The sequence below is a fragment of the Protopterus annectens genome, chromosome 2.part1, assembly GCF_019279795.1.
Source record: "Protopterus annectens isolate FY-2018-M chromosome 2.part1, PAN1.0, whole genome shotgun sequence".
NCBI classification, from domain to species: Eukaryota; Metazoa; Chordata; order Ceratodontiformes; family Protopteridae; genus Protopterus; species Protopterus annectens.
Window position 1 is genome coordinate 1,875,991,465 of NC_056729.1, and position 12,964 is coordinate 1,876,004,428.

Genomic DNA, 12,964 nt, shown 5'->3' on the forward strand with positions numbered 1-12,964 from the left:
TTTACACTTTTTTTTTCCGTTCGACATTAATGTTCGAAAAACAGTGAATCTGCTTTTCGATTTGCTGTTTTTCGAACATTACGGACTGTCGTCGTTTTCACTTTCGTAGTTACGAGTCACTCATATGAGCATTCGAACCACTGTGATTCGGCTTTATAAAGGTCAACCACTAAAAACTGTTTTCCTCTAAACAAGTGAGGAAAGTTGTGCTGTAGTAATTTGTAGCTTATTTAGTGCTTACAACAAGTTCTGAACAAGTGCTGAGCTCAAAGAAACAGATTTGAATGCTAAAACTAAAAAAAACTGGCTAGTTCTAAGGGAAAATTATACAAACTCTAGCTGTACGGAAATAGTTTAACCCTAGCTAAGTGGCGATGCATAAAGTGTATTTTTTTTTTTTTAAATATAGTGGTAGCAAATGAGCAAACCGATTTAAACAAATTAACCAATAAAAAGCTAAAAACGGAGCCATGTTCCAGCAGTCTTCAATCAGACAAGTTCTAACTGCATACTCCTACTAGGGTGCAGCAGAACCTTCTCCAAAAACAGAGATGGCCTGGATTAGTGCTCAAGTTATACAAACAAAGCTAGATTCAGCAGGTCTGAATCTAGTCTATGCTACAGCACACAAGGCGTACCAATTTCAGAAAGAAACAGTTCAAATAAGCAGGCACAATAAGCCTTTAACCAGAAGCTCCCAGCTCAGAAGTGCAGAATCTACCCTCTCCTCCCACAAGAGTGCAGACCACACCTTCGTAATGTAAAATAACTGGCCCTAAGCCCAAGTGCTTAAACTAGAAATAATACACTTTTAGACTAACAGACACTAAGCCTTCAAATTGACAACTGCCAACTTAGAAGGATGTAAGCTACCTGTTCTGCCACAACAGTGCAGATCACAAACCCTCTTAATGTAAAACAACTTGGTCGGAAGCCCAAGTGCTTAAACCAAAGGCTTAGAATAACAGTTACAATTTAATCAGGTTACTAACAAGCAGTAATAAATGCAGCAGAATAAATGCAGTAAAGTAGGAAGAAACACAAATACAGTAAAAGCAGATGAATAAAGTGCAATTTTCTTTATACATCAATAGAAAACGAGCAATCTGATTTAAACAAATTGCCCAATTAACCAGTAAAAAAAGCTCAAGACTGACCCCTATTCCAGCAGTCTTCAATCAGACAAGATGTTCGTCTTTCACTGCTGCAGTCATTACACTTGGGGTTATCCTGCCGTCAGGCGGGCCCGCAGTCGGCTAGAGTTCCAAAGTCTTGGTCTGGCGTCGGTTGCTGTCGCTTCCTCCCTGATGTAAGTGCGCCAGGGGTATATAGAGGAGCTCTCTGAGCATGTAGCCCAGGCCGGTATGACCCTGACCTTGAGTAGCATCTTACCCTCACCAAGAATGATGCCACAATATAAAGACAAGATGATCAATTTCAACAATTGGCTTAAGTACTGGTGTCATTCAAAGGGGACCAATGCCTGTCAGCCTGGGATGATATGCTTGACAAGCCACGATGCTTCGCTAGGGAAGGCTTGCACCTGTCACCCCTGGGCTTTCGGATATTGGCAAAGGCTCTTGCTACCCCCATAGTGCCTTTTTTAGGCAAGGCTCAAAAGACAAACCCACCTCCATAGGTATCACAAGGGATAAGAAACTAAGAGTAATGCTACTCAACGCAAGAAGTCTAAACCTCAAGATGCACGCACTCAAAACTCTCCTTAGCATGGAGAACATCGATATCTGTGCAGTAACAGAAACCTGGTTCAGGGCTCCGAGAGCACCCCAGCACTACCAGGTTATACCTCATACCATGCTTTTGGGCCTCAAAACTTGGACCGAAACACAAAAGGAGGGGGGAGTATCGATATTCATCAAAGATACCCACCCCTCCAGGTTTGTGGCAAAGCACGAAGCATCAGAGAATATCCATGTGCAACTAACAGTGGGTAAAACTGCCTTCCAGTTTATAGCCTGCTACAGACCACTCTCCCAAACCCAGGAACCCCACTCGGCCTTCCTGAGAACACTGGAAAATATGAAGGTCTCTCCAAACACCATTATATTGGGCGACTTCAACTACCCAAACATAGACTGGGAGCATTACTCTAGCTCCAACACCCTAGCCCAAAGGTTCCTAGAATTCATAAACTCAAATGCTATGGAACAACTTGTTACCACTCCCACAAGAGGGGAAAACATACTGGACCTGATCATCACCAACATGGGGACTCTATGCTCCAGACCAGAAGTGTATCCCTCACTGGTAAGATCAGACCATAACTGATCTCACTGGATATTCACATCCCGACCCCACCCCCTGCCCAGAAAACCACAGTGAAAAACTTCTCTAAAGCAAATTTCACACTCCTCAAAACCGAGGTGGAATCCTTCAAAGCCCCTGGACCTGTGGAAAATACGGCCCAGACCGCAGAATCCTTTATAAATGCATTCATAGGTTCATACTAGGCTATCTGCCCGAGGGCATTTATAAGCCTAGCCATAGTTTTGTGGCTTACGCCACCCCTTAGTTTGGAGAAACTATGCCCATTATTTAGCTGTGCCTCTGTCGAGCAGTTACACTGAGGTAACCCCTGGGGTGTATCTGCGATCTCCCATCCATTGGTCAAGATTCCTCTTGAACAAGGCCAGCGAGGTGCTCTGCCTCACATAAACCGGGATTTTGTTCCACAGCATAGGGAGTCTTTGGGTGATGAATCTATCCCTCCAGCACGTCCTATTAATAACCGTGTCGAGGTTTAAGTCACCGCCTTGTGGCTCTGAGGGATCTAGATTTTTGAGATGAAGCATATTCATCAAATCTGGGTTTGACATGGCCTTGTATGTCAGGCATAGGTCACCTCTGAGTAAGCTGATGCAACTGAATATAACTGGAGTTCTTTCAGTCGTGCAGCATAAGACAGATTTTGAGACCATTTATCCTTTTGGTGAGGAACTTTTGTGGCCTCTCCAGCTGCTGCAAGTGTCGGGTCAGATACATTCCGAATGGGGCATTGTACTCGATCATTGGTCTGATGAGTGATGAGTATAGGGAGACTATGACTTCCCTTGATCTAGATGTGAATCCCTTCATGATAAGGTGGGCAATGTAGAAGGTCTTCCTAACTACTTTAGCAATATGAGTGTCGAATGAAAGGCTACTGTCAACCTGGGTTCCCAGGTCCCTAATAACTTCTTCTGTGTTCAAGGGATTGCCACCTATATGGTAGCTAGGGGTAACCTTATTTTTCCCGAAGGGTATGACTATGCATTCTATGAACACCTTCAGGAATGCATGGATCATGCAATCCCGAATAAAACCAAGACCCAATCCTCCAAAGGCAGACGTCCTGTCTGGTGGACCGCAGCCATAAACAAACTATACAATAGAAGGAGGAAGCTACTACATGATAGAGCAAAATCCCAAAAAGGGAAGGCATCTCTGATCAGTATTAGCAAAAAACTAAGGGCACTCATAAAATCGTCTAAGGCCAGCTTCGAGAGAAAAATTGCACAGGACACTAAGGATAATCACAAGGCTTTCTTTAGTTATGTTAGGAACCTGGGTGGGAATTCTCAGATATGCTCAGAATTAGTCCAAAATGACAAAAAATACACTGAACCCACAGACATTGCCAACATCCTAGCTGACAGGTTCAGTGCAACCCCCCCCCCCGCCAAAAGGGCAAATATCTATCCCAGCAGAGTGCTGCCCCCCTGACATCTCAGATGCTCAAGTAAAAGCCGACCTCTCCAAAGCAAAAAAACACAGCATCAATGGGACCAGATGGTGTCCCGGGCTGCATCCTACATGAACTCCAAGAAGAGCTAAACCCAAACATAAAACTACTGTTCAATCTCAGCCTTACTACAGGATATGTACCCAAAGAGTGGCGTACAGCAACAGTGGTCCCTCTCCACAAAGGTGGTGCCTCAACGGACCCTGGAAACTATCGCCCCATAAGCCTGACTAGCTTGGTCTGCAAAGCTATGGAAAGGATCATCATGGACCTCAAAGATATTGGGGACCTACAGACACTGGATCCTACCCAGTTCGGCTTTACGGGCAGATCCTGCCTCTTAAACCTAGTCGACTTCTTTGAAACAGTTACCAAGGCCATTGACGAAGGGAAGGTGGTCCACACAGTCTACCTGGACCTCACAAAAGCCTTTGATACAGTACCCCACTCGGGCATTACAGATAAGCTCACCAGTTTAAATATAAACCCCTATGTCACTAGATGGGTTGCAAACTGGCTCAAGGACAGAACCCACATGGTTAGAATTACTGGAGCCATGTCAGACTCCAAACCAGTTACAAGTGGTGTCCCACAAGGCTCAGTCCTGGGACCTCTCTTGTTCGGTATATATTTCTCGGAGGTACAGGCCAACACAGAAGGACTGTGGCTGACCAGGTTCGCAGATGACTGCAAATTGGGTGCCATAATCGACTCTCCAGCCGACACAAGCATCCTCCAAAATGGCCTCATAGAAACAGACAACTGGTGCCAGAGCTATGGCCTCAAGCTAAACGCCAAAAAGTGTATAGTCGTCCCCTTTGGCAAAAACAAAGTGCCCACAAATTACCACATAGGTGGTAATCCATTAAGTACAGAAGAAGTAATTAGGGACCTGGGGACCCAAGTTGATAGCAGTCTCTCATTTGACAACCACGTGGCCAAAGTGGTTAGAAAAACATTTTATATAGCCCACCTAATCATGAAGGGATTCACATCTAGATTAGGGGAGGTCATCGTGCCTCTTTATTCATCCCTCATCAGGCCCATAATCGAGTACAATGCCCATTTTGGGATGTACCTTACCAGACACCTGCAGCAACTGGAAAGACCCCAAAAGTACCTCACCAAGAGGATCAAAGGGCTCAAACAGATGCCATATGCTGCCCGGTTAAAGAAACTCCATCTCTACTCAGTGGCATACCGCCTGCTCAGAGGCGACCTGTGCCTGATGTATAACGCCATGTCCAACCCGGAATTAAGGGACATGCTGCACCTCAAAAAATCCAAATCCCATCAAGCTACACGCTCGAGAGACTTGAACCTCAGCACTGAAATAAATAGGACATGCTGGAGGGACAGATTCATAACCCAGAGGCTCCCTTCATTCGGGAATAAAATCCCAGTCCAGGTTAGGCAGAGTCCCACATTGACTCTCTTCAAGAGGAATCTTGATGAGTGGATGGGAGATCATAGGTTTACCCCGGGTGTCACGTCCCTGTCACTGTTAGACAGAGGCACAGTATACTAACCTCGAAAAAGGGCATAGCAAAATTAATTTAAAATGGGTGGCGAAAGCCAAACACACTCTGGCTAGGCTTGTAAACGCCCTAGGGCAGATAGCCTAGTATGAACCTATAAGATGCAGCCAACGCCATTTTCTTCAGTCTTTCTTGCCACGCGGTGCCCGAAGCAAAATCAGTTTGCAAGTGCTGGTCGGCCAACTCCTGAGATATCAAATTTGATTTTCAGAACCGAAGTCTTCAATAAAGCTAAGTACCCCATTGGGGAAACTTTTTCTTGACTCAGACCGATGTCAGTAAAAGTTGATAATTGTATTTCTTGTGGGAAGCAAATGCCTAATAAGGATTTTCATTCTTACTGTATTCCATGCCTAGGCCCAGATCACGACGTCACTAGTTGTCGGTTTTGTGCTAGATTTAACAAACGCACTATTAAATGCCGGTTTGATTTTGCTCGCCATTACTTTGGCCGAAGATTTAATTATATCATGCCGTTGGAACAACCGACGACCGGAATGCACAAAAAACGCAGAGAGAAGGATAAGGACAGGTATCCAAGGTCCAAAACTGACGGCCTCTTCTAGGCCAGTCGCCGGTTCTCAGTGAGGTGCTTTCGCAGCCCCTGACACCCGCTACCTCAGAGCCACAGGCCGCTACCAACTCCCACATGGAGGTACCTAGGCCTCTCGATACTCAAGGTATTGGGCCTATGGAGACTAACCCCTTAGATGGATCTGGAGCCGCTGAGCAGGCATTGGCTTCTGAGGGTGTTTTCAGACCTTCTCAGCTTATCATTAAAACTACAGCCAAGTCTTAAACTCCATTAAAGACAAAGAAGCAAGTACAGCATTCACCTGGACAGGCCTCCATGCCTAAAAAACAGATGCTCAAAATGGCCGGACTTAATTACTCTGATCAGAGGTTCCCATCCCCCTCCTGATAAAAGGCCTAGGCAGGATACAGACTATGATTCCTCTGACCAGATTTCTGTATATTCTGATTCCTCTTCAGACCAGGAATACTCTTTACCCCGCAATGAGGATTCTGATGCTGAAGAATCAATTCGTTCAGCCTCTCCTCCTGAGGATTATTCTTTTGGGGAAACTTTACATACCATGAGGGAGCATTTCCATTGGGAGGGCCAGGATTATTCAGAATCCAAGAAAAGGCTCAGAGACTTTCTTTTATTGCCTCAGCACAGGCCCCTTGCTATTCCGCCGTTGTTGGATATTGTGGATGATGTGTTCTCTGAATCCACTTTAAATCCTGATTCTTTACCCCCTGCTCCAGTCAAGCCAGACAGGTACTACAGAGACCCTGACTCTCACAAATTTCTTCTTGCTGCTGACCCAGAAACTATTTGCCAGGGTCCCAAAGGGGTAAAGGCTTCCACGGCTAAAAATCCAGTTCCCTCTGACAGGGATTCTAGAGCATTAGACGGATGGGGGAAGAAAGTTTACACTTCGGCAACTTTAGCAGTGAGGGCTTTAAATTGCCAGTTTCACATGCTTAAATACCAACAATACTTAATATCTCAATTAAAACAGAAAATGAGTACTAGTGCAGAACATCCTGACTACAAGGAAATGCAGGATTTATTGCATGCAGCTGAACAAATGGGAAAACATACTTTGCAATGTGGTTTTGATTCATTAGAGGCTTCTTGTAGAGCAGCAGTTACAGGATCTGTGATTCGAAGGCATGCTTGGTTAAAAGAACAAAGTTTACCAGATCATGTTAAGGCAAAATTATTGGATGCTCCTTTACAGCAAGACATTTTATTTGGTGTTAAGGCAGAGGAGGTATTAAAGAAAATGGAAGATAAGGCAAAATCTATGCAAACAGTAAAGGATTTCTTACAGGTACAGCCACTTCGATTTCGCAGAAATTGGCCTACAAAGAATTGGTCCTTTCCAGTGTCAGACAGGCCACAAAGAGGCAGATACAGACGCCCAAGAAGCAGATCTCAGCCCCAAGGCTCTTACAGACCAAGACAGTGGGGTACTTCAACCCCAAAAGGAGGTGAGGACAAGTCACAACCTTACAGGAAATGGTCCCAATGACTCCCCCTTCCAATGCCAAGCTCTTCCCTTTTGGCAGCTCCCTTAGGGGGAAAACTAGCACTTTTTTCACAAAATTGGCAAACAATTACCCAAGACAAATGGGTTCTGAATATTGTGTCTCAAGGTTACAGGTTCCACTTTCACAGTTTACCAAGGCTAAAAGGAATGCCAGACCTGCCACAAAATCAATGGGCAGAGGCTCAAAAACAAATTTCAACCCTCATGGACATGAGAGCTATTCAAAAAGTACCACAGCAGGAACAAGGGCAAGGATTTTACTCAAGACTCTTCCTGGTCCCCAGAAAGGACAAAGCCTGGAGACCCATATTAGACCTTTCTACTCTAAATACTTACCTGGATGTTCCAAAATTCAAAATGTTGACACTACAGCAGTTACTTTCCATGTTTGGCAAGAAAACTTGGCTTGTTACTTTGGACCTCAAAGAGGCATACCTGCATGTCCCTATCAGACAAAATTGCAGAAGATACCTCAGATTCATAGCTGGTTCAATGCACTACCAATTCTCTGCACTGCCCTTTGGGTTATCTACTGTGCCCAGGGTCTTCACAAAGTGCCTGGCACCAATAATTGCATTTTGCAGACAAAAGGGAATTCAAATATATCCATACCTGGGCAACTGCCTTATTCAAGCAGAGAGCAAGGACATTCTTCTAGAGCATCTGGCGTTTGTAAAAAGGTTGCTAATTTGCCTAGGGTACACAGCAAACGAAAAGAAGTCAAAACTAGTGCCCTCACAAGAGATAATATTCCTGGGTGCCAGCTTAAATACAACGGCCCATATGGCTTATCTCACGCCAAACAAACAGGGACAACTGACTCAGTATTTTCAATTGATGGCAACAAAGTCCCAACTCCCTGCAAGAAAAATTCTGCAGGCCTTGGGGATTCATGGCATTCTGCATACTACTAATTCCATATGCCAGACTGCATATGAGGAAATTGCAATCGTACCTAAAAAGTGTTTGGACTCACTCTCACAGTTTGGAAACAGTAATACCTCTAATACCCTGCCTACAACAGGAGTTTCAATGGTGGGCACAGGCATGTCACCTCAACAAGGGTCAGCCTTTCACTCTACCCACAGCCAGGCAGACTTTAACAACAGATGCTTCGGCTTGCACCTGGGGAGCACACATGGCAGGAAAATGCATTCAGGGCAAGTGGACCACAGACCAAGTGCATCTTCACATCAATCAAAAAGAGATGGTGGCTGTACAAAATGCCCTAACAGCTTTCAAGGACCTTCTGCATCCAGGACAGTTATTATTAAAGACAGACAACACCACAGTAATGTGGTACATAAACAAGCAAGGGGGCACTCATTCTTACCCCCTATGCAGACAAGCCATGACCTTGTGGAACACAGCTCTAACTTATCAAGTTCATCTGCAAGCACAATTCCTGCCAGGAAAGAAAAATACTCTGGCAGACAACTTAAGCAGAAACATCATGGATCCTCACGAGTGGAAACTAAATCCACAAGTCTTCAGCATGACAACGCAAAAATGGGGGTACCCAGACATAGATCTTTTTGCCTCCACACTGAATTGCCAACTATTAATTCTGCACAAGGACTTATCACACACAAGCATGGAAAGTGGATGCTCTTTCGTTCAGCTGGAAAAACCTAAAAGTTTATGCCTTCCCACCACTGCCTCTCCTTTCAAAGGTACTCCTAAAAGCCAGACTAAAAAAACCACGCCAGCACTGGTACCCAATCTTAAATAACTTAGCTCAAGGACAACCATGGATTTTACCTCAAATTCCACACCTTCTGACGCAACAAAACAATCAGATCTTGCACAGTCAGCTCAACACCTTAAACCTGGCTGCATGGCAGATTCATTAGTCAAACAGACAACACCTCTCTAAAGCTGTTATGGATGTAATTTGGGAGGCCAGGAGGCCTAGCACCAGGAAATCTTATTCAGAAAAGTGGAAGAGATTCTGTGCCTGGAACCAGGCTCAAAGCTTTGACCCTCTTGTCCCAAACATTCCTCAGATACTACAATACTTAACTGAGATGCTGGACAAAGGACTATCCTTCTCATCCATTAAAATCCACGCCTCTGCCATCTCGGCTCATTACAACACAGACCCTCCTATTTTCTCTCATCCATTGCTAAAGCAGTACCTCAGAGGGGCTAAAAAGACCGCCCCGGAGAGCACCAACACCTACTTGGGACCTCAATTTTGTCTTGGAAAAACTCACTTTACCTCCTTTTGAGCCACCCAATTGAGCAGATTTAAAATATGTATCATGGAAAACTGCTCTGCTTCTGGCAATAATCTCAGCACAAAGAGTCTCAGAGTTACAGGTACTAATGGCAGTGGAGCCTTTCATCATTTTTCATCAAGACAGGGTTTCTTTAAAAACAAACCCTTCATTTATGCCTAAGGTGTTATCCAGTGCGGCTCTTAACCAAACTATTCACTTGCCATCCTTTTATCCAACTCCCCAGAATAAACGGGAGAGACTTCTGCATTCCTTGGACATACACAGACAATTACATTTCTACTTGGACAAAACAAAAGCTTTCAGAAAAACTGAGCAATTGTTTGTAGCATATGCTGCAGGATCACTGGGAAAGGCGATTTCAAAGCAGACCATTTCAAAGTGGATAGGACACTATCCGGTTCTGCTACACACAGCATGGGAAACATGTACCTAGTAACATTAGACCACATTCCACCAGGGCAACTGCCACTTCTACTGTTTACCTTAGAGGAGTACCTACCAAAGATATCTTGGAAGCTGCAACTTGGAGTTCAGTGCACACCTTTACCAAGCATTACTATTTGCCTCTTTATTCTAGATCCAGAGCTGGCTTTGCCACTGCAGTACTGCAGGACCTCATAGCCAGACCAAATCCTCTATAGAACCAGCCACCCTAACTCAGGTTTGGGATTCAACCCAAGTGTAATGACTGCAGCAGTGAAACACGATGAACATAGTACAGTTTTGTACCTACCATAAATGTAGATGTTAGAGTGTCTTCACTGCTGAAGTCCAGGTTACCCACCCGCCATCCCCTCTTTCTTAGCTGGGACGTATCTATACTTCTCAACCTATACTACCTATGTGGTGTATTTGCTGGTTACTGAAGCTTTTATTTTTACCTTATTGTATGTTTTATTAGCAATATGTATTGCCTACCATTTTTGGGGGCACCTGACATCTGGGGCAAGAAAAACTGAAGAAAATGGTGTCGGCTGCATATTGTATACCCTTGGCGCAGTAACGTCAGGGAGGAAGCGACAGCAACCGACGCCGGACCAAGACTTTGGAACTCTGGCCGACTGCGGGCCCGCCTGACGGCAGGATAACCCCAAGTGTAATGATTGCAGCAGTGAAGACACTCTAACATCTACATTTATGATAGGTACAAAACTGTACTTTCTAACTGCACACTCCTGCCACTAGGATGCAGGGGAGCCTTCTCCAAAAAAGATGGCCTGGATTAGTGTTCAAGTTATACAAACAAAGCAAGATTCAGGATGCCTGAATGCAGTCTATGCTACAGCAAACAAGGTGCACCAATTTCAGAAAGAAACAGTTCAAATAGCAGGCACAATAAGCCTTTAACCAGAAAATTCCAGCTCAGAAGAGCAGAATCTAGCCTCTCCTCCCACAAGAGTGCAGACCACAAACCTTCTTAATGTAAAATAACTGGCCTGAAGCCCAAGTGCTTAAACCAGAACTAATACACTTTTAGAATAACAGACACTGAGCCTCTGTTAGAGTTCTGCCTTTTTAATGTGTGCGGTATTTTTTAGGATGAATGTTGAGTCTTGTTTTGTTTTGTTAAATGGTCATTACAAATTGTGTTGCAGATGATTGTAGCTAGGCTTCAAATGGTCCAGTGGATCAATAATCAAGTATGAATTTGTGGAAAGTAGAATTTTTTGCCTTTTGTGGGTTTTAGCAATGTTTTGTTGACTGTGTCATGTTAGGAGTGTATGTTAATATCCAAATATGGATGCCTGCAGCTTTGTTGTGAGTGCTTCTGACATTGATACTGAATATTTTTATGCTAGAGTATTTATGATAAGGTTGATCCTTTATCACATATTAGTTTAACAGTCTCTTGTTATGTCACTGTAGTCTGGCAGTTAGCAGAGAATATTAAGGCTGTCAGCTGTTAAACAGCTGCTTCCTGTAGTCAAGGGTCCAGATTCAATTCCTTCCACCTTCATTTGCCTGCTTTGTGACTTTAAGCAAGTCACGTAGCTAAAAAATGTTCCAATGTCACCTCTGAAAATGGTCATTTTGTCCAGTGGTCTTGCCTGGTTTAGCAACTAGATTAAGTAAAATACAAAATCACTTGGACACTACGGATATATTCATTTAAAAGTACCAAAACTGTCTTTTTTTTCTCTTATAATTGCTAACTTGTGGTTGAAAAGGGTAGTCTGAGTTACCACTCATTTGGTTAACAGAGTGCCAGCCTTTCCCTTTAAGTCCATATCATGTGTGTTCTGATAAAATCCTTGCATTGTGGTGTAAGCCTCAGGCTTGTCTGTATTTATTCCCAGAGCTGGCTTCTGGTACTGAACATAGCCCTATCACAGTGAAAGCAGATTACTTTATGCTACACCATGCAAGTAAATTTTTTTAACATTTTTATCAAGTCACAATTGAAATGAAGTGTACAATGATAGAAAACACAACACAGTGATATTTCTCTCTACTTTCTTGCCATTCCATAATCACGCCAGTTTTGCATTTTGGCGCCAAGTGTTCAGTCAGTCTTCACCTTCAAAAGTACAAAAAAAAACAACCTACCTTCTTGTAATAATACTAACACCATACACACCCCCACCAGTCCAGTCCTTCCACCACTCACCACACGAAACACGATGGTTTGGTTTGCTCCTGAGCACGAAATCTTCAAATTCCACTTCCACCGATGTCCACCTGCAGTCTTCTTCAATCTTCCATCAAATTGCAAGTTGTGCAACTAACTACGCGAACGAGAATAACGCGCGATTACTTAAGGAGGAGTTTGAGACTTGTCGAGTTGTCGTCATGCCAGACTCGCATCAGTCATGTGACTGCCTGGCACGTCATCTCCAGTAACAGTTCAGGCTACGGGGAAAACGGGTGAAAAAACAAAGTAAGTAGGAAAAAAAAAGTCTGTATAGCGAAAAAAAAAGTTTGTATAGCGCTAAGAAAATCCAGGGGGGGGTGCAAGTGCACCCCCTTGCACCTGCCTGCGGGCGCCCTTGCTAATCCTACCTTATAATCACCAGGCTTTCCTACTCTGTTCAGTATTCGGAGACTACATTATAATTTTGTGTGCATGCAAACTTGCAGTTTTTTCTGCTCAAGTTTATTTGTGAATGTATGCTCATATCTGCCAGTGAACTGGAGTGTTCTATGATTTTTGAACCCCTTCTGGTTTTAAACTGCATCAGGATTTGGGATGGAATGTTTCCGACATAGTGTAATAAAGGGAGTGTTTATGTAGCGTGCTATAGCGGGTAAACAAAAGGAGAAGACCAAGTGAAGAAAGTAATCTTTTATCTAGTGTCAAATGCTGTTTCTTTGCATCCAATCCACCTGGGTCACTACATTGATCACAGATTACCAAATGAGTCTAAAGCTAGATGGGTT

The 12,964-nt window shown here is 43.8% G+C and overlaps 1 protein-coding gene across 5 annotated transcripts in view; it reads left to right on the forward strand.

The window, feature by feature from the left end:
• The window catches only part of DCTN1 (dynactin subunit 1), a 1,835,652-nt gene that overhangs the window by 59,095 nt on the left and 1,763,593 nt on the right, over positions 1–12,964 (forward strand). The window contains exon 1 of one of the 5 annotated variants that reach the window (XM_044063302.1): positions 12,360–12,464. The exons of the other annotated variants lie outside the window; for them this stretch is intronic. The gene's annotated coding sequence lies outside the window, so the exon portion shown is untranslated. Of the gene's footprint in view, positions 1–12,359; positions 12,465–12,964 lie in introns of those variants that run through there. 5 annotated transcript variants of the gene reach the window in all.